The sequence below is a fragment of the Rissa tridactyla genome, chromosome 1 (genome assembly GCF_028500815.1).
Source record: "Rissa tridactyla isolate bRisTri1 chromosome 1, bRisTri1.patW.cur.20221130, whole genome shotgun sequence".
Taxonomy (NCBI): Eukaryota; Metazoa; Chordata; class Aves; order Charadriiformes; family Laridae; genus Rissa; species Rissa tridactyla.
Window position 1 is genome coordinate 185,115,171 of NC_071466.1, and position 21,448 is coordinate 185,136,618.

The 21,448-nt window shown below is 43.1% G+C and overlaps 1 long non-coding RNA gene across 3 annotated transcripts in view; it reads right to left on the bottom strand.

Annotated features, from left to right (window-relative positions):
• Nucleotides 1-1,143: 1,143 nt before the first annotated feature.
• Nucleotides 1,144-21,448, bottom strand: part of LOC128912515 (uncharacterized) — a 58,075-nt gene continuing 37,770 nt past the window's right edge. The window contains exons 4-7 of one of the 3 annotated variants that reach the window (XR_008467655.1): nt 17,770-17,873; nt 11,127-11,621; nt 9,554-10,010; nt 1,144-8,400 (exon numbers count right to left, since the gene is read on the bottom strand). This is a non-coding gene — a long non-coding RNA (uncharacterized LOC128912515). Of the gene's footprint in view, nt 8,401-9,553; nt 11,622-17,769; nt 17,874-21,448 lie in introns of all 3 variants that reach the window. The other 2 variants (XR_008467654.1, XR_008467653.1) reach the window with 2 other exon arrangements.

A 21,448-nucleotide genomic window follows, 5' to 3' on the forward strand; every position in this document is an offset into this window, starting at 1 on the left:
AAGCACCTAAATTCTGCCTAGTCAATTACTGGAATTAGGCCTGATTAAATACACATTTTCAGCTTTCAACAGAGACAAAAATGCCAGGACAGATGATCAACATCCATGGTTTTTCCATGGCTGATGCATCAGCATGGGTCTGACGGGTGGGTTAAGAAAATAATACATCTTACTTGTTTTCATTCTGCACCTCCTTTGGGAGACACTGTCTGCATCTCAAATAGCAAATCCAGTCTGTGGAAATTCCTGAGCCCTGTATCTGTTTCCCTGCTGTTAAGACTGGAGACCTCTGAGAGACCAAGCTATGGAAGGTGGAGAGGAAAATGTTGACTTTCCTGTCCTCAATTTGATATGAGGTCAGAACAGAGCTGGAAAGTGCACCCACATCTAAGGTCTTCAGAGATCTCCCTCATCAAACTGTTTCGACACTAACTGTCTGTGTCTCAGACCATGGTCTCAGTTGGTTCATCTCCAGGTGTTTCACCAAAAACCACAAGATTTTTCTGTATTTGTATTTTAAACAGCTCAATGTGCTAAAGTTTACATAGATGACATTTTGATCTGACTATGTATTTATAGAGCAAAAAGCATGACAGATGGCTCAAAACAACTTGGGAAAAAGCCCAGCCTAATGGGTTAACACTAAATAAACAAGACAAGAAGTTAAGTTTAGACAGATGAAAGAGGGGAGGAAAAGTTGATACAGGAAGATATGCAGAGAGGGGTTGACTGTCCCAGGAGCACTGGAAGGAAAAAAGCTTCCTGGGAATGATAAAGCACTGGAAGGAAAATACATCTAATTGGGCTGCCTCAAAAATGTCCAAAGAGCAGGGGGTGGAAGTGATGGCTGAAGGCCTGAGACACATTACAGACACTAACAAGAGCTGAACATTGATGCATCCACAAAGAAAAGAAGGGCCTGCTTGGGACAGGCAAGAGAGGCCTTGTATATTTATTATGGGAAGCGTAATCACAAGACAGGCTCAGGATGACAGTAACAACTCGTACGGCTTTTAGGCTGGAGCTGGCTCGTGTCCTGCTGGTCCACAACTTGAGCACACGATGTTGGCAGCATCCTGCAGTACAGCACTTAGGTATCGTAGGCAATGCCAGCGTTTCTTTTTAAGCAGAACAGACCTAAAGTGCATAACAATATGACAGTAAAATATTATCCTCATTTTAAACATGGACTGTAGATGTCACTGTGCTATAGGAAGACATGCATTAGCAGTAATTATCCAATGCAGTAATATTAGGACAGCAGTTTATACAACCCATCCATCCGAATTTCCAGACTAGATTTTCCAGGCTAGACTGCAGAGGGGCTCTCCCTGTTCCTGCTGTGGAAACTGGGCCACTGCCCAGCGGAGACGGCAAGAGCAGGGAAGGCAGCGGGAGGGCGAAGCAGACGAAAGCTGGCTTCAGACGCTGCAGGGGCTGGGAGAGCAGCCTCCCCTTCACCAGCTGCTCAGGGATGCTGCTGTTTAATATCTAAAGCTCTCAACCAAAACAGGTCGCTGCTGGGTTCTTAAGGAGCAGGCATACTATAAACACTGTGCTCTTCTGGGTGCCTCAAAGAATTTAGTGACCAAGCAGCCTGATTTCTCCTGGCTCTGACACCAAAAAGACCAGGAAAGAAAAGATGCGTTTGTGATCTGGAGCACAGGCAGATTTAGAGCAAGTCTCCTCTGCAGTCAGAATGATACGTGACTGCAGCACACACAGACCTTCCTCATCCATTCGGGTGCCAGTAGCAACGCCACCAATAGCCAGGACTGGGATGTGCTCTATGCGTACAGCATCCCACAAGATTCCCAGTCTGGTCTGGAACTTACGGTCCAGCATTTCAGTTGCTTTCAGCAGCAGTAAAATGAAAGCTACCCCAGGTCTGCCTACAGGCCCTGCAACCATAGCCTTTCAGCGATGACAGCCCTGCTGACTCATTTGAAGTTGCATACTGAGTCTTATTTGGGATATTTGACATAGGCAGGCGTGTCAACGGAAAGGCAGCATGTTCAGCAGCGTCTTTGCTACCAGCAGTGATTGTCTCTCTGTACCAAGAACTACTAATTTTACCCCTACAATGTCTTCCCAAAGCCCCCCTAACAGTTAGTTGTCTTGATTGAAATCCACTTCCCTGGCAATATTAGCATGTTGATACACCACTGCTGTTGGGCAGCTTATTCAGCTAGCCGATGGAAATTGTCCCAGTAGAAACTCCATGGAACAAGGTAGCCAACAAATGATGCAACTGAAAATATGATGCACTGTGGCCTGGGGTAGTAAGCAAGCATCCAGATTTGCGTTGTCAGGGAGAGGGCACATAGGAACTCTTCAAACTAGCATCACTGTTGTCCCCATGTGATGTAGCTATGCTATATCTAGAAACTGAGTGACATTTTGTGTTATCTTGAAACCTATACTCATCACTGACACATGCCATTGCTGTACTGCTGTCCTGGAGAGAATATTCGGGCAACACGGGGTGACCAGCTGTGCCTGAGTAATTTGGCATGCATTTTTTGCCCCATGCTGGAACATGAACTCCACTTTTGTTTTCCTCTGGAGTCATGCTGTGCTGGGAAAACTTCTGGAACTGTGGAACTTCTCTTATCATAGATATCTTTAATGTCCTTTGTTTCTCCCTCATCTGCGTGGACTACAGATGCCCCATTCCCTGAAGTCCTTAGTAGTGTCATGCAGTGCTTCCAGGGCAACATCTACAACAGCTGGACCACTTCTGTTGCTTTCCGGTCCCCGTTAACAGCTGAGATCAGCTGAGTCTGGCTGTATTCACTTCATGACAGTAAAGTACCCACACCAGGATGGATAGTGGATCTTAACCGGACATGGTAGCTGGTGGAGCTGTCAGATGTATATTACACTACAGGCCTTGGACAGACTATCCCAGAGCAATGGTAGTTGATGTTAGACTTGATTTCCACTGGAAACTGTTTCAGCTGCCTGCTGAACTCTTGTTCAAGAGCAAAGTGTGATGAGACTTGGACACTGTGAATCCAGTTCTTCTCTTGTGGATGCTAATTTGGGAAAACATCTTAATTTCCGTTTGTGCCAGTGTGACAAGCCAATGAGACTTAAGGGTCATAATCTCACTTGCCCTAAACCAGCATTGCTGATATGTCATTCTTGGCCCACATTGTCTTTTACCTACATAACTCCTGGTCATGGTGCTAGTCCAACTGCAGCAGCTCAAAACTCAGAAGAAAACACCACAACCGAAGCTGACTAAACAAGCCCTGCCAGCCTGCTGCTGCTACTCAGCCTGGTTCAGACTGGTGTTATACCTATGCTAGGGTACTGCAGTCATTCCTGTGGCTGCTGTTTAGATGTAGTGCAATCTAAAGGCATTATTATATTAGGTTTGGTATCAACCTCCTCTTACAGTCATTGTGTTTTGTGCTGGAGTTAAATACGGAGACATGTAGACATTTGCAGCATAGATTTTGTCTGGGATGTCAGGGAAAAGGGGTGAAAAAGGGACATTTCTATGGAAATATAACCTTCTGGACAATATTTTTCAGACAATTCTACTCGTAGTTCTGCATCCCTTCTTTAATGGCACTGCATTGACTGGTGCTGATCTTGAATTGTTCATTAACCACAGTTTTCTGTCCTGCTATTGACCTGCTGTAATGTAATTGCAGCAGTGCTTGTGTGGTCTCCAGAGGGTCCCTCTGTGATGAAAAAAAAAAAAAAAAACACGGAAGTGTCTCCCATCCATCTTGATTGTAATTGTGAGCAGAAGGCTGCGCAAAGTCACACAGTCTGGGTCTGTTTCCACTGACTCACTGCTGCCTCTGGGAATGCTGAGCAAATGCAGCTGCTGAGCAGTCTTTTAAGCTGCTTGGTTTCAGGTTGATCGTAATTGCTATCAGAGAGCCAAGGGATACAGAGCTTTTATGCAGAGTTCATATACAATATGTTTAGTAGCCCAAGGGGGAGATTTCTGCCCAGTGATTTTCTCTGCACATCTGCTCACTTACCTCCTTTTTTGCATACCTATTGCTATTACCAAATCCTATTTCTCCTGAAAAAAAAGAAATGAGGGATTCTCAGCAATGTCGCAGAACCAGATCACTCTTTGGCACTGTGTCATTCAAGGAGGGAGGAAAAAGAAGAATCAAAGCTGTAATTCCCCTCTATATTTTTTTGTTTGTCTGTTTGCTTAGTTGTACATGTAAGAACTAAAAGCAGAGCAATTGCTGATGCCAGATTCAGCAGTGCTATGAAATCAGATAGCCCCACGTTGATAAAACTCTTAGGTGGGTCAGTACTATTACCTTTCTTTTGAAGCCTCACATAGCGTCAGACACTCCTCCATCCTTCTGGGACAGAACACAGAACTAAGGGGTCATTCCTCTAACACAATATCTGTGTCTTTGCCACTAGTAAGACATTTGCTATGAAATACTAATGAAAACCAAAACACAAAGGGGTGTCAGGAGGGAGAACCCTGGCAGTGTCATTTTTGTTTCTTGTATTATTACAAAGTTCATTCAATTTCTTTAAATTTTACTAATTTTGCATTAAACATTATGGATATAAAAGATGAACACATGACCCATGCTACTCTAGTCTTGGCTTCATTTTTAAAAGAAAATTTGCCTCTGTGACGACCCTGCAATCACTGTAAAATTTAATTGACATATAACTAAAGTGCTGTCTCTTGGTCATATGTTGTCATTATACAACAACCCTTAACTCAGCTACAGGGATGCTTTAACTACATTGACCAATCCAGTAAAGATTACAAGCTAAAATTCAAATAGCAAAATTTGAAGGCACTTCATGTAAGAAGTATGAAGTAGAAAGGGCATAAGGAAGGATGCCCTTAGCACCATGAGTATTGCAAATCCTTTTCCATTTTCAGAGGGACAGGAAAATTCTGCCCCAGAAAACCCCACCACAGAGACGTGGTTCTGCACGCTCAGAAATACAGGATGTGGCCTTAGCAGTCTTAGATGCACATACAAATGGGCATCACAGCACACAGCAAAGACACTGTTTCCACCCAGGAGAGATTAACTGGCATGTAAGCATTGACCCGTTTGCATCAAGTCACTGTGGAGCACCTCAGCTCAAAGCTGAGGAAAATGAGATGGGATTTTCAGTGATTTAATAGTTTCAGCCATTGATAGGAAAGGTATCCAAGGAGCTCTGAGCTTCCCACTGCATTGTTGGCATGGCTTGGATCATCCCCGAAAACACCACCCTGGGCTTGCACAGAGCAGAACAGGGCTTGGCAGAACCGCCGAGGAAAGAGAGGCATCACTCAGATGTTAGTCTTTTTGGACACAGAGTGAATTGCTTTCTTAGTTTTACATTCCTGTGAGTTGATGGACACCAGCCTGTGAGCCAGCAACAAATGTTTAAGTATGGAGATGGGGCTCCTTCAAACCAGCCCGTCAATGACCTTTGCTGAACTGCAGTACCCTAGAAGGTTGCATAATCCATCTGACTAGCATTATAAATGGCTGAACAATTTTAATGTTGCTTTTCCCTCTAGTAAAACAGTCTGGTTTAAAGCCACAAGAATAAACTTGACCTCTTCTTTCACATGCTAGTAACTAAAGAGGGGATCTCCAGAGGGCTCCTTCCTAACACTTGTCTTTTAAAGCCCTGTCACGTGTAAGAGTTTGTTGTAGACTTAAAGAAATCAAAGTGCAATTTGTGATGTCTTCCACCAATCCCTAGTGGTATTGCCAAGAAACTTAGCAATTCTTTTCCCAACCTGGAGCCTGCACTCTACGTGCTTAATTTTAGAATATAAGACTATTAGAAAAAGAGCACTTATAAAATGGCATCCACCTGTCAGTTGCTCACATTTTCCTTCAGAAACTCTTTCTCCAAAGTCATATTTGGTGGCAATCTTGTTCCTTAAATGTCCTTTCGGAATGGAAGTCTATTGGCTGCATCGTCTCACAGTCTGATCACGGCTGCTTAGACTATGAAGCACATTAAATTTAAAGTGATGTAGGTAATGCACAAAGCTGCATCAAAGGGTGCAGTGCTACCAGCTCATTACAAGATCATTCAGCTTCAATACAGATTTTATAAAAGTACATTATAACATGAAACTAATGGTTATCATTGCTGGCTTGACAGTAGAGAAGTATTAATAGGCAGACCACAGCCTCTGAATACCCCTAGAGTATGGAGATCTAACAACCAAAAAGTGCCAAGTTATTTTAAAAATTAATTAATGATTAAACATAGGTGAGTTATTTCACCTTTAGTAATTTTTCTAGTTGGTTCTTCCATCACAAATGTTAGAGTCTGTACCCCTAAAATGCTGAAAGCCTTCATCTCCCAGGACTAGAATGGCTTTGGTCTATAACCAGAAGAGGACACGAGTCCTGGCAGACATGTCATGGTGATCATGATGCTTTCCTGGAGATATGCAGGCCTCACAGAGAAGATCTGGATGGAGCCAGTGGGAGAAGCTGGGTACCTCTACATGAAGCATTTTGAAACAGCTGTCTCCTGGGGCAGCAAGAGAGGTCAAGGCAGCAAACCTGTCTTGCAGTCACCCAGCAAGCAGACCGAAGACGAGGGAAGCATCAGTTGCAGTCTCTTCAGACTGCTGGACATGGACTGTCTCGTCCTTTTTATGTCACCTTTTTATAGAGGGAAAAGTGGTAGCAGGGAGCCACCAGGCCTTGGGTCCTTCCCATGGAGGTCGGGGCTCCCAGCACAGCACCGCCGAGGTGGCTGGCACATAGCAGAGGGTCAGTACCGTCCCACAAGGCACAATGAAAATAGGTGCTGTGGTCAGGGACAGTTTGTGATGTCAACAGGTCTTTCGAATGAAGTAGGTCAATCTGGTTTTGACTGAAAGCAGGAACTATGACATTTCTTTCCAAAACTGGGCAGATGTCTCTCATTAGTGTGCAGGGCACAGCTGCTTCTCCTATTTACACAAGAATTCAGTAATTAGACTGTACAGCTAAGATACATGAGACTTCATTCAGTTGTGTTCTCCCCTTTGGAGGATTTTAGCCTCCTCTGTGCCATCTCCACGGAAGCTGTAAAGTGAATGAAGGCTTAGGTGTATAGGTTGTCATTGCTTTTAAAATGAGAATGCAACATGGACAGATTAACGGCTGATTTTGCTTGAAGCCAACAGGAGCCAGCAGTCCCAATCACAGGACCTGTCAGCCTGTCAGCCAACCCCAGCCTCTGGAAGGAAAATAGCTCTGAGGGAAATTGTGTTGCTTCAGAAAAGCAGTGTTCTGTTAAAAGCTTTGTTTCCTTTTAATCAAAAATGAACTTTTTGTGGTCTTCACAACTTGTTATCAACTGGATAACCAGCAGATAACCCTCAACTCAGCTAAACAGAAATAGCTTCTGTCATCACTGGACCAAACAGACATGAAAATGGAGAGGGTGAGTAGAGGGGCTTCCTCCCTCTGCTAAGCCAATAATGTGAACTGTGAACATGGGCTGAAGTGAGGACATCTCATCTCTGGAGGTTTCTCCACTCGTGCATGGTCATCCTTTCCTCACAGCACGTGCATGCCAGACCCTAAGCAGCTTGGGGTTTCTCCACTGAACTCACTCCAGCTTATTGAGGTCCTTCTTGTGCTGGGTTAGAGCACAGGACAACTGAATCCAGTGTCCTGGATGAGGTCTGATAAGTCACGTCCCTCAATCTACTGGTTTGTGCAGTCCAGGAGACTGCTGACAATTCCCTCTTCCCAATCCCGGGCTGCTGCAGGGGCGCTTCCTTCCCAGGGACAGAGCAGGGCACTTCTCCTTTGGTACAGTGTCCATTGTAACTGTCCACTAGATAAATGGTTGAACTGTGCAACCATGAATGACAGGACCAAGTTGAAAGTTTTGTGTAAATCACTTTGCCTTATATTACTTATGAATAACAACACAAATCTGTTAAAATAATTCCAGGTTTATTAGAAATAACTAGCAGAAATCTATTTCTATGGTTATAAATACTGATTAATTTTTCTGTTACATACAGACATACATACATTACCTTCGCAACCTCTCTCAATTTCTTTGAAGCAGCACATAAGCAATACAGTTGGCACATCAGAGTGTGTTGCTTCCCCCTTTGTCACACCTAACAAATGTATCAGTGGTGGAAGAGCCCCTTGGCCTCCCAAAGGTGGTGCAGGAAGATTCCTTCTCCAGGACTTCATCATTGCAGTCTTATTTTCCATGTAAGAGCGTAGCACGGGCTTAGAGAAACTGAAGTCCATTTTGTATCATCTTCTGCTAACCCTGCAAGACCTTCTCAAATCCCAGCTATGCTTTTCCAGAGAGCTAGGTGGACTCTGTATCGCTTCACAGCACAATAAGGTCTCTGACACCACTTTCTGAAGGGTGGTGATCTTGGCTGGCGTGAGTTCAGTCTTTTTCCTGGACAAATGAGAAGAAAAGCCAGTGGCAAAACTTTTGAATGATGCTAACCAAGCTCAGCCCCCACAGACATCTCACTAAAATCCCTTTGAAAGCAGGACATGGGCAAAGGTGTCTTTTCAGCAAAATCGTGCTTGGCATTCACCTGGAACACATACTGAACATTGCTAGCACATGTGTTTTACGTGACAAAATTTGGAAAGAGTAAAATTATTACATGAGAGGTCAAATATTTAAAATTCTGTGCATTCTGAGTGAGGCTTCATCTAGTCCAGTATCAGGTATCAGAGGTGTCACCTTAGGAAAAGCTAATTAAAAGCATAGCAATTACACAATGTTTCTTTCACACAACTCCTCCCTTTCTAGTTTAGGAGCATGCTTAGCTGGAGTTTACATTTGGGTCAGGATACTTAACAGGCACTGATAAGTCACTTAAATTTGAATTTGTCATTTTTAAGTCATTTATATTTGTGGTTTCTGTAACTTCCTGTTGGAGTAAGTTCTACGGTTTATCTATGCTTTAGATATGTGAAAAAATATTCACTTATAGCATCAACACAGAACCCTGCTGTCCACAGTAAAATTAAAATAAAATTTCTCCTTAAAAGAGAAGTGTGACCTAATACTGCAGTTTTGATACTATTTTCCTCCTTTTTATGATGTGGATAACTGGCTGTGTTTTACAATGCCAACAATGGAAGAAGTGGCAGTGAGTGTGTAGTTGTCTTTTGCGTGTGATACACTGGCACGTTTGTATCTTTCTAGTCGGAAAGCATCCATTACAAGAGGCATCCAGATGGAAGAGGGGCTTGTAGTCAACTCACCGGTGGCTGCTGGCAGCCGATGGCCAAGCAGGGGAGTAACCTGCTGCAAAAGCAGCAAAGACCCTTGCAGATCATCACCCGCTGCAGACACAGCACCAAGCCAAACCTGCTGAATTGCTCCTATAAATGCAGTACCGTGCAAAACCCATCTGACTTGTTTCCATATCTGGCTTAGATCCAGATGCAATTGGGCTGGTTTTATGTGCCACAGACTCTGAAAAACATCCTGCAGAAGCTGAGCCAGATCCCACCTCCCCACCCCATGGGCTTATCAGTGAACTCTCAGCACTTCCTCAACTTTTCCACCCCAAACAGCTGATGTGACTCACAAGGTTGCTTGGGGCCGGGACATTCCAGTAGCAGGTGATCCAGCGCAGGCTGGGCATGTCCACATGATCCCATCTGGGTGACTCCCGGCACCCAGGGCTGCCCACACCAGTGACCCATAGCGTGGGGCACTGCTGCACAGGGACACCCCACTGCTCCGGCCGAGCTGCAGTGCCTGCCCTGCCCTGTCTGGGCTGGCTCCTTGGAAAATACTCATGCATCTCCCAGTGCACACACAGGCTGGATTTAAGCATTTCCATTAAGCAGGAGATCCCCACTCCCCATGCAGCGAGCAGCAGGCTGTATAAGCTCCCGTCAGAAAGGTCAAGCTCAAACCATTCAAAAAGAGCCGGAGACAGAAATTTTAATCTTAGTGCTTGGGTCTTCTGCTGATGACTTCTGGAGTGGGCTTTGGCTTGTTCTGTAGACCTCATCTGGACCTGAAGAATCAAGACAAATCTGAAGACGTTTTAGAAATGGTAAGACTATAAAATGGCCATTTGGGATGACCTCCCTCAACCTGCTGGCCACACTCTTCTTGATGCACCCCAGGATGCCATTGGCCTTCTTGGCCACAAGGGCACATTGCTGGCTCACGGCCATCCCGTTGTCCACCAGGACTCCCAGGTCTCTTTCAGCTGAGCTGCTCTCCAGAAGGTCAGCCCCCAACCTGTACTGGTGCATGGGGTTATTCCTCCCCAGGTGCAGCACCCTACATTTGCCGTTATTGAATTTCATAAGGTTCCTCTTTGCCCAACTCTCCAGCCTGTCCAGGTCTCTCTGTATGGTGGCACAGCCTTCCGGTGTGTCAGCCACCCCCCCCAGCTTTGTGTCATCAGCGAACTTGCTGAGGGTGCACTCTATCCCCTCATCCAGGTCATTGATGAATATATTGAAGAGGACTGGACCCAGTACTGACCCCTGGGGAACACCACTCGTCACTGACGTCCAACTAGACTCTGTGCCCCTAATCACGACCCTCTGAACTCTGTCTTCCAACCAGTTTTCTATCCACCCCACTGCCCACTCATCTAACCCACACTTCCTAAGCTTCCCTATGAGGATGCTGGGGATACCATGTTGAATGCCTTGCTGAAGTCAAGGTAGACCTATAATTTTCCTGGAATAAGCAAAATACCAATTTATAAGATAAACTTATGGAACCGAACAGCCAATTTTTAGTTCAGGCACTGACTCAAGTAGTATGTGAAGATTTCTCTATCTCATTCAATCCAGACTGTAGATAGAACTTCTCCTAGTTTGCTGAGCTCTGCTCTTCTCTGTTGTGGCAGCATGTGTGCTTTATGGTTATTTCAAAAGTTTTTTGTTAAATATTGAGAATATGGAGACAGAATTTTCTTCCCACTGACACATGACACACATTGGTTAAATCTGATAAAAGGAATGTGCACAAACTTGGAGCCATCTAAATGAGGTCAGAGACAGAAGGAGGGGTGAGTGTGCAAAATGCATACACAAAAAATTCATGAACAGTTATCCTAGTTAAATTATTGCACTAATTAGAATGAAAAGTGAGCTAGGAAGAACTGGTCAGAAGAACCAGTGGTTGCTTACCTTTGTTATTTTCTAGAGTTCTTCTGTTAAACATTCACATAAAAAGAAAGTCATCATAACTTCAATTCTGCAACTGTTCTTGTACGAGACCACAAACTCCTGCATCAATTAAATGAAACAAATTGATTTTTCTTAGGGTTGGACCAAAAGAGCCAAGTGCACCAAGGGTCTGTACATGTTCCTGTGTTTATCAGTCTATGTGCACCTCTCATTGTTGTGGTATTGGCAGTATGCATAGGTAGCACAGGGCAGTGCCACACACAGAAAGGTGTTTAATTACCTGGCACACGTCTGGAAGATGGCTCAGCACTTCATCTGGGGACTCAGCAGAGCTAGGTGTAGGGCTTCAGTATTCAAATCAGCTCACTGTCAGCATTATACAGCCTGGGCACATTCTGATGTCTTGTGGTCTTCAACTGATACAAGTTTCTGAGCTTGTCCACCATTTCAGGAGTTAAGCATAGAGGCAAGGGATGGGCTTTGGTTGAGAGGAAGCTGGTGGTTGAGATAGGATTAAAAAAGGGATTCCCTGAGGGAATGGTGCCCATTTTTACTCTTTCAGAAATATTTTCAGCTCTGAAGGACATTTCTGGGCTTGACCTGCCAGGCTGTCCTTCTTCCCTCACTATTTGGGTCTAACATCACTGCTTGAGCCGATTATTAAAATTGCAATACCAGAAGGAAAATTTTAAAAATAATCTTCTGTATTTTCATATTCTTTATGTCTTTGGATGAGAGGAAAGATAATGAAAGTACCAGACACAAATGCATTATTCAGCAAAGTGCCTGCTACATCACAGAGACCCGTGCCAGGGTTTGTGAACCACAATGGAAATAAGTGGATGTAGATTGACTTAGGCTGTGCTTCCTCAGCATGCGTGGTCACCATCCTAAACCATTACCATTCCACAGGACATAGCAATGACAGTTGTCCTACAAGTCTAGCTGTCTGTACATAATAAAAGGTTTTATTTTAAGGATTGCAGGACTGAGCCAATGGAAACCACAAGCCTATTTGTTTTTTCTCATAAGTAGTGCCAGACAGCAGGAAGGAACTGAGGATACCTCAGTAGAAAACAAGAAGTCCAATTTATCTCTGCTGATCAAGCACAGCTTGTCTCTAGCTGAGATAGGGTTTCCTCATGAGATCACTGGGAGCTTGTGAAAAGTCTAGTAACAAATGTTGGTATTTTTCAATAACCTTTTTACATAGGAGCAAGTAGGGCAGAAACACCACTAGCTGCCTGGTGAAATAATAGCATTATACTTTTTTGTGGTAAATGGCATCAAATCTCAAGGTCAGTTTTATCAATAAAATTTTCTTCTGCATTCAGCGCAGTGACTTGTTGCATCCTTTTACAACATGAGTACCTTAGTCTTGGCTCACATGCAGTATGTTTTAGTTTTAATGAGTGTTTAGGTACATAGATCTGGAATTCTCCATTTATATGGTATTAAATACACCTCCTCCTCTTTTGCAAATAAGGATTTTGAGAATGTTGCCTGTGCTCAGGTAATAGCTAAACATGTAATGGCCATGGCACAATCTGAAGAAGGAAGTCTACCGATAGTTTTCAAATAGCTGATTGTAATGGTCGCATCCTAGATTTTGAAAAGTCCACAGAAATCCTATTACCCTCACACAAGTAATCAGAGTGTTCTTCACATCCCTATGTATAGTAACAATATTTTTGGTTAAACAGGTTCCTGGACAAGTACAAATAAGTACAAATTGTACTTATGCCTTTGCTCTGAACTCAGGTTATTAGAACATTACTAGCACAACAGTTTACAACTGTTACCACTCCCAGTGTGGCCAAAGCGATTCTATAAGAAGTCATGCTGAGAACAGCAGTGATTTAGCCGATAACCAAGATAACCAAGTTATTTTTAGTTTGACGCTAAATATGGAAGTTATAACCCATTTGGTGTTCCAGGCAGAGCGAGCAAAGTGGTTAAATGTTTTATTATCCAAATCAGAACTAAAAGATTTCCATTTAGCACCATTTACTTTTGGCATTTCAATGTGAAAACAAAACAATTTTCATTTCCAATAGACAACAATAGGTTGTTTCATTTTCTATATGCGATGTAGATTTGAATCTATCCCAGCATAAATAAAGGTGTCTAATATCATTTTCTCAGGTTTATAAGACTACTTATCTCTTTAGGCTGTAACATAGTCAACCATATCTTCTTTGGTCTTTTTGCTTATATTAATTCATTATATATGATTAAGCTTTGTAGAAATAATTTGTAATTGAATTGGCAGAATAGAAACTGAGTGTAAAGAAAATTTGGCAAAGTGCCCATTTTAGTATGCTAATTCTGCCAAGTGAGTTGGTAATAAGATTGAACTGGATTTGAAAGATCAGAGAGACTTGGCTTAGGAGGACATGAAGGTTAGTTCCATGCCGTTTTTCAGCTGTTTAAAGGGAGACAGTATGTGAAATTTTGTCTGTACTTTTGTGAAAAAGTACTCTTTCCTATGATCATCGGTGGGGAAAGGGGTGCCAAAATTAAAAATTCAATAAAAATAGCAAATGATTTGTTTCTATTAGCTTCGGGTGCTGAAATTGATCCACATAGTCCCAAGGCTTATTAGCTCAGAAGCTTATGTGTCAGGGCCTGCCAGATAACTGATTGTGTGACCTACATATGGAGAGCATATTCAGACTGCTCAACTTTAAATGTTTTTATTTCATGCTGCAGACTGTAGACAGAAGAACACGGCAAAATTAAATCAAAAGGGTCAGTGAGAGCTGCCTTGTTGCTTTTTTTCCACTGATTTTGCAGGAGCTCTTTCTGCCTGTTTTAACTGCAAGACAGTCTGCACAAAGGGTTGAAAATTTAAGTGACTGCCCACAGAAAAAAGTAACCAAGAAAAGCAGACAAACACAACCCTGATGCAATCAGGCCATCAGGTTTGTCTCTTTGATGGATGATCAAGCCCTGTTTGCAGCTTCTAATGCCTGTTTCATATTTATCATTCATGAATCAAAAAGTCTTGGCAAATTCAAATGTTCTGCAAAGATTTTGCAATTTTTTTAAGACAGATGAAGAAAATCACTTTTTGAATTTTTTTGTTTTGAGCCACACTATTATAGGGCATTGCATGCACCCTATTAAAAATATCTTGCTGCTATTCTGTGATTGCATCTTTATATGCCTACAGTTTTTCTCTGCACCTGTGGCACCCAGTTTAAACATTTCTATAATAAGCCCAAAGCAATGCATGAAAGCGAAGAACTGGAGGTATCAGCCAGTACATCCAGATGTATAGCTAAGATGGATCAGTCCTTTTCAGTCAAAGGGCTGGGGAGAGAAATTGTGGAAAGCCATTTTGTCACGACATTTGCTGTCCAGATACTTCCTAAGGTGAAGATTTTGTTTGACTCTTCTAACAACTTGAGTCAGTTAAATGATCCTGGAAATTCATGTCTGGTTTGGGTCCTTGTGAAGGCACATGGCTGAAGGAGACCTCCAACAGAGGTTGGGTGCTATTGCATGCAATCTTTGTGTTCTGCACAGTGTGAAAGAAAACTGATACTTCCCCTTAAGAACCAAAATATTGTTAGAAGGGTGAGACTCATCTTTATGTCTTGAAACTAGGAGTAAGTTAGAGTAATTGCTTTGTAAGACATTGTTATCTTGCAGAAAGAGGACTAGGTTCTCTGCCTTCCACTTTCTCCTGCCCTCCCTTGGCTCTAATTAGAGCAATGCTTTAAGTAGGTATCACCCAGAAGAAAAATCCACTTCTAATGTGGCTGGGAATTCAGTAAATCTGGATGTCAAGGGCAGAGAAGAAAAGAGTCAGGAGTTCTGGGAGCTGCTGGATAATCAGTCTCTGCCCCCTTTCAGATGCTACAGAAAGCTCCTGTCCTGTTCCCTTGCCAGACAGATGATCCAGGTGTGCACAGGAAGGAGAACAAACCTGAACTACCACAATCAACAGCCTGAGGTGTGGAGGTGCGGAAGGGAGCCCAGCAGCAGTTGTGCTTTCCCTCCAGGAGCCTCGGAGAGCCCTGTCCCTTTCTGATGGCCCCATGTCCTGGCATGACCCAGCCCAGGACTCGCAGCCATCACACAGCCTGGTTCCCACTGAGCAAAGCAGGGCAAGCTTCACACTTTGTCTGCCCCGCTGACTGGACCCAAAGGCAAGCAGACTGGAGGGTGCATGTATCTGTCCAGCGCATACTTTAAGGAGAAGGCTTTGCCAGCGATCCAGGCCCAAACAACCTGGTGCGAGATGGACTGGGGGACATGAATCAGGGGTCCCATCTCCAAACTGTGGCAGAGGGGTTGTAAGTTCCCATGAGAGAGAAAAAGCATGGCCAGCAGGGCAGTAACATTTTAAAGCTCCTCTGCCAGACCTGCCGGAGACAACAATACTGCTTTGTAATTAGCTTTCTTGTCTCCAGAAAACATATCCAGTAGCCAAGGGTTGTGGGTGTGTTCCAGCTGTGGCCCCGGTGCCAGCTGTGACCTCTGCACAGACCTCCTCGAGGTTTCCTGAGGTGAGGCATGACTAAACTTCTGGATGGGATAAGTTCATAAAATCATAGAATCACAGAATGTTTTGGGTTGGAAGGGACCTTTAAAGGTCATCTAGTTCAACCCCCCTGCAGTAAGCAGGGACATCTTCAACTAGATCAGGTTGCTCAGAGCCTCATCCAGCCTGGCCTTCAATGTCTCCAGGGATGGGGCCTCCACCACTTCTCTGGGCAACCTGTTCCAGTGTCTCACCACCGTCATTGTAAAGAACTTCATCCTAATGTCTAATCTAAACCTACCCTGCTCTAGTTTAAAAGCATTGCCCCTTGTCCTGTCGCTACATGCTCTTGCAAACAGCCCCTCCCCAGCTTTCTAATAGCCCCCCTTCAGGTACTGGAAGGCTGCTATAAGGTCTCCCCGGAGCCTTCTCTTCTCCAGGCTGAACAACCACAGCTCTCTCAGTCTGTCTTCATAGCAGAGGTGCTCCAGCCCTTAGATCATCTGCGTGGCCCTAGTAAGTTATTCATATACTACAGGACAGGACAAAGGCAAAGCACAGAGCAAAAGGTCTCCCAGTCTCCTTTGAGCTTCTAGCACAGACAAGGTACAAGGTCAATGTATTTTACCACCTTCCTCTAATATGTACTGAATTTACAAAAGAAAAGCCACAGAAAGGTGACTTATAAATAGAGTTTAATGATCCTCATTTTGGTCATGGACATATTTTGCAATCGTAATAAATCTTAAAACAGGTTAATATATCTGCTGTTCAAGATGGAGCACAGCTGTAGAAAAAGGTACAAAATATTTTATTCATAAGTCTAGCAAGACTGGGAACTCAATCCGATTGACTGCGCTGACCTACTTTTCATGAATACCTGATCTCACGTAGCTATGCTGGTTCTCTCAAAACTGATAGTACAACAGGTGAACAGGCCTTTCTGGCCACTAAAATGCATTTTTTAGCTCCAGTGTTTTCTTCTCTGTGTTTTATGTTAATTCATTGCAGCGACAGAATGACTTTTCCTTTTTTTTTTTTTAGGATCTGCTTTTGGTCAGATTTGCTAGCTTAGTGTTTGCTGAATATAAAAAACCTTTAGCATGAAGAAGCATTAAAATAGTGCTGTCTTTCTTGCAGCCTGGAATTGTAGCTAGATTAGCATCACTACAAATAATTTAAAAATACACATGCTTGTTCACTGTATTATAAAATCACGTCCTGTTCATGATATGTCCTTTCTGTTGCAGATTTCATATACTGCAATTCAATATCCTGAAGTGGAAATTTCCAATCAATTAAGTCTTTTTAATATTAATTTATGGATACTCAAATTACTGCCTCTTATATGAAACCTCTTAGAAAATGGACTTCGATGTTCTATGGATCTTGGTATAAAAGATGAAACTGAATTTGGCGTTTCTCTCCATTTTTCTTTTCCTCCTTCTAAGTAATAGGTTTTTTCCTGTATGTTTATTCCTCACTGAAACATGGCACTCTCCTTTTTTTTTTTTTAAGAGCAGCATGCTACGTGTTACATGCGCTAATGAATTGGCATTTATAAAGCAGAATGTATACCGTATCTAAGACGACTGCTGTGAAAATGCCTAAGTTGCTGCACTCTCTAAATAGAGCACAATTATGGCATACGGTTGGAGTGCTTTTATCTGTACTGCCACTGCTGGAAATTTAACTGTGTATGTGACCTGAATATTTAGAGCTCAATGGAAAATTCCATAAATGTAGTGTAGCTTCAGAGCACCTAACAGCTGCTACAAATATTATACCCTTTATACGCCATTGCCAAATGATACATATGAAGCCCCTCTCCCATCCTGGGTGTATTCTGTCGCTTGTATCGATGCAGCATTTTAAAAGTCCCTTTGAAAAATGCAGTGACCCTGGGTGCTACGGTGGCTTGCATAATAATTCAGTGGTAGTTTTTCCTGTCTGTATATTCTTACTCCTTCCTGGCTGTGTGCAGTTAATGCTTAAACCTGAAAATGCAGGAAGAAACTATATCATATGTAGACCACATTTATTGTGTGCTTTTGTTTGCTTAGCTTGATATACATGCTAAAAGCCGCTACCTAGCTGAGCAAACACAAAAGGAGAGGGAGCAGCTATTCACACTCTTAGAAGGTGTCTTACTGTAGTGGGATGGCGCAGAGGTGTAATATATCCATGGATGCTCCCATTCACTCTAACTTACTGCAGGAGTACCCTAACACTCCAGAGCATCGTTGTAGTAGGAACTGCAGAAAAAACAAATAAGAGAGTTTATAAGAGCAAAAGACAGTTTGCAAAGCATTATGTTTGAAAAAGCACAGTATTTTAATCAAGATTGCACAAGTTGCTGTGCTTCCTAACTAATGGTTCTTCCTGCCTCCTACTTAAGAGTTTGGTTCCTCCTGCTTTTATGCTGTTGGAACACGTTAGTAAACTCTTCACTGTAGAGAGGAGAAAAGTGCTAAATGTGGTGCGCCCAGCTGCCATTGACAGCCTGCTGCTGCAGCACCGCACCGGCTGTGTAAAGGGACAGGAAAGGAGCGTAAGTGTTAGCTGACATCCACCTGGGTGATCATGAATGCCAGACCCAATCTCAGTAACACAGAGGTATCAAAGTCCATGCAGAAGTAATGGGAGTTTACCTACCCAAAACCAAGCTCTGCATGGCAAAGTAATCCCTCTGTGGAGAGGAACTAGAAAGGTTAAAAATTCCAACCCTTTACCCACAGCTGAGCACGACCAACACTGTCCACATCAGTCCTAACAGTGCTTGTCCAGCTTGGTTTCATGGTCTTCCATAGGCACCACCATCTCTCAAGGTCATCCATTCCAGCACTCCTCTGTCCTTGCCCCTATAAGGGGGGTTTTTCACTCCTAATGTCTAACTTGAATCTTTCTTGCTGCAGTACATGCCCATCACTACTCGTGTTAAAGCAGCAGTAACAGAGAACAGATTGTTCCCTTCCTCACAGCAATACAGCCTCTGCATGTTGCTCCTCACAGTAATCCCTCCTTAGTATTAATAAGAACCATCTCCTCTATGCAGTGGCAAGAAGGGGATATTGCATGTGAGGGTCTGTCAGTAAAAATGGGAAAAAGAGAAAGAGGGAAGAACTAACCACCTGCCTAAATCAGGATAATGGCAATCTGCCCCTGACAAATTACACAGCAGTCAGCATAGTGGGACGTGTAGAAGTAGAGCTAAGATTAATCCTTGCTCCCATGGGAATATTGCAACTCATGAGGATTCTGACAAGGAAACAGGCCTTGAGCACTCCCGAGCATCGGGAACATGATTATAGGAGACCCTTCTGAGGCTCAGCCTTAGGGAAGGCGTTTATGCAGGCTAGATTAGTTACAAGCACTTGCAAGTGAACACTTTCAGGAAGACCTTTCTCAATCAAATCCTGTTAAACTAACAGGAGTTTAAAATAGGTTATGAACATGATTTTATTTATTGGTTTATAGTTTAGTGCTGTGGCCACCTCAGATTGCAACAAGATTGCATCAGATAAGCAGACTGTTGAAGCCTCTGCTCTATTTTCCCTATCCCTGGATTCTTATGAATAATGCAGAAGCATCAGAGCAGGTGAATGTCATTGACTGTCTCAGTTGTTGTAATACTTCGCAACTTCTCCAGGTCTCCACCAAATTCTCTCACTGACCACAAATGTCAAGTCCCATTTTAAGGATCAGAGTCACAACAAAGGTAGCACTTAGAGAGCGCCAGCCCCCATAGCCGTGCCAAAATAATGTAATCACATCCAAGCACCTTCTGGAGAACTGGTAATTCAGCCAAAGGTGAATTCGACCTCAAAAATTTTAATTGGCAGAAGATACATATTTTCTGAGTGCTAAATGAAAAACATGTTTGGGGATATGGCAGGGATGTTTAACCAAAAGGATTTTGAAAAAATAAATAAATCACTGTTTCTTAATATAGCAAAGACTCTCTAGCACTGAAGACCCAAATTATCCTTGAACCCCTAGGTATGATTTGTAATTGCCCTCATGCTCTCAGTAGCTTCCTCAGTTCTGCGAAGTAAATCACACAATGTCATTAAAACTAAAGTAACTCATGTAACTTACCGAAGCTGCACGCAATTAAAATGCAGCGGAAATGCCTTCATGCAGGAACTTACTCGTTGTCATCCCCCCTGCAGGAGACAACAGCGTGTTGATGTACTGACAGAGAGAAGCAATTGCCTCCCGCACACAGGGAGCGCTGCTGGTGGGGAGGGAACTGAGAGCAAGGCAAGGATCTGCTGCTTCCCATTACTCACACCATCCCTGGGGTGCCACGGGAAAGGAACCCGAGTGCACCACGGTCGTGTGTGCCCAGAGAAACCTTCAGCTGCATAAGCAAAGCTGGTAACTCCCTGCCGCCCAGTACACTGGGTCCATACAAACCTCTCAAGGGGGCTCATGGGCAGCTGGAAATCTGTCCAGCCCTCCCGTGATCTCAGGGGCGTAGAGAGCCTGAGCCAGGTCCCGGTGTGGGCCTGGGAAGGAGGCATTGTGCCAGCCTCAGCTTTGGGTTAATGAAAACCTCAGTGACTTCTGAGGTTACTCATACTCACTGGGGTTGTCATTTAAAGGCCCAGATCTCTTCCAGTCCAAAACAATTAACATCATCTGTCATCTACTTATTTCTAATTTACACTAGTAAAGTCACCTGTCATAGAACTTAAATGAGTTTTCTAAACTTCATTATTACTACTTTTACATAATAATAACAATTTTGCAACTGACTGTATTTGCTAATTTAATTCATATGCAAAAAAAAAAGATAAATACTTTCATTGTCAGGCATATTATTGTCTTTTTATCTCACTAAGTTAATGGTTACACTCTCTTAAGAAATTAAATACAAATCCTATTCTTGTAGTGCAAAGCATGCTAAAAATCCCCAGGTTTTCCTGGGATTAATATTTTGGCTTTACCTTGCATTTATGACAAAACTTTTTTCAATGTTGTACCCTGCTGATATCTTTTCTCTTGAGGGAACCCTTCTGATTTCAGCCAGAGTCACTGGAAATCATTGAAGAACCATAGAAACACAGAACAGTTTAGGTTGGAAGGGACCTTTAAAGATCATCTAGACCAACCCTCTGCCATGAACATGGACATCTTTCACTAGACCAGGCTGCTCAAAGCCCTGCCCAACCTGATCTTGAGCACCTCCAGGGATGGGGCATTCACAGCTTCCCCAGGCAACACGTTCCAGTGTTTCACCACCCTCAGAGTAAATAATTTCTTCCTTAAATCCATTAATAGAATCAAAGCCAGAGACTCCAGAAACCTGACCATCAGCAATGACATTGTTAGTTAGCATTATCCTTCAGGAAGGCTGGAGCCCTGTTTTGCTAATTCTTCCAGTTTAGTTGCAAATCTGTTAGAAGCCCAGATCGTGCATTCATGGGACAGGGAAAAAAAGGACAAGGAAAAAAAATTACAAGATTTGCAAGATCAATGGTTGTGGAGAAAAGTTTGGAAAATGGAAACTATAGTGGACTGAAATATCGCAACACAGATAAAAACTATCCAAATGCTATTTTAAAGCCTTTCTGATTTTAAAACCAACCTGAAAGTTTTGCACCTCTCTGACTCATGATACTTAACACAGGCAACAAATCCTAAAACTGGGAATATTCGTGTGCTTAATTCCAATGCCTTTTAAAGGGAATGCAATTGACAGCTGCTACTGTTGTATTTGGGTCAGTACATGGGGTCACTTTGTTTAAGTAAGTGAAGGATTTGTTTTCATTTGAGAGCGGAAACATAAAGTGGTGTCATGTGCTGCGCTAATGGGATAAATCTG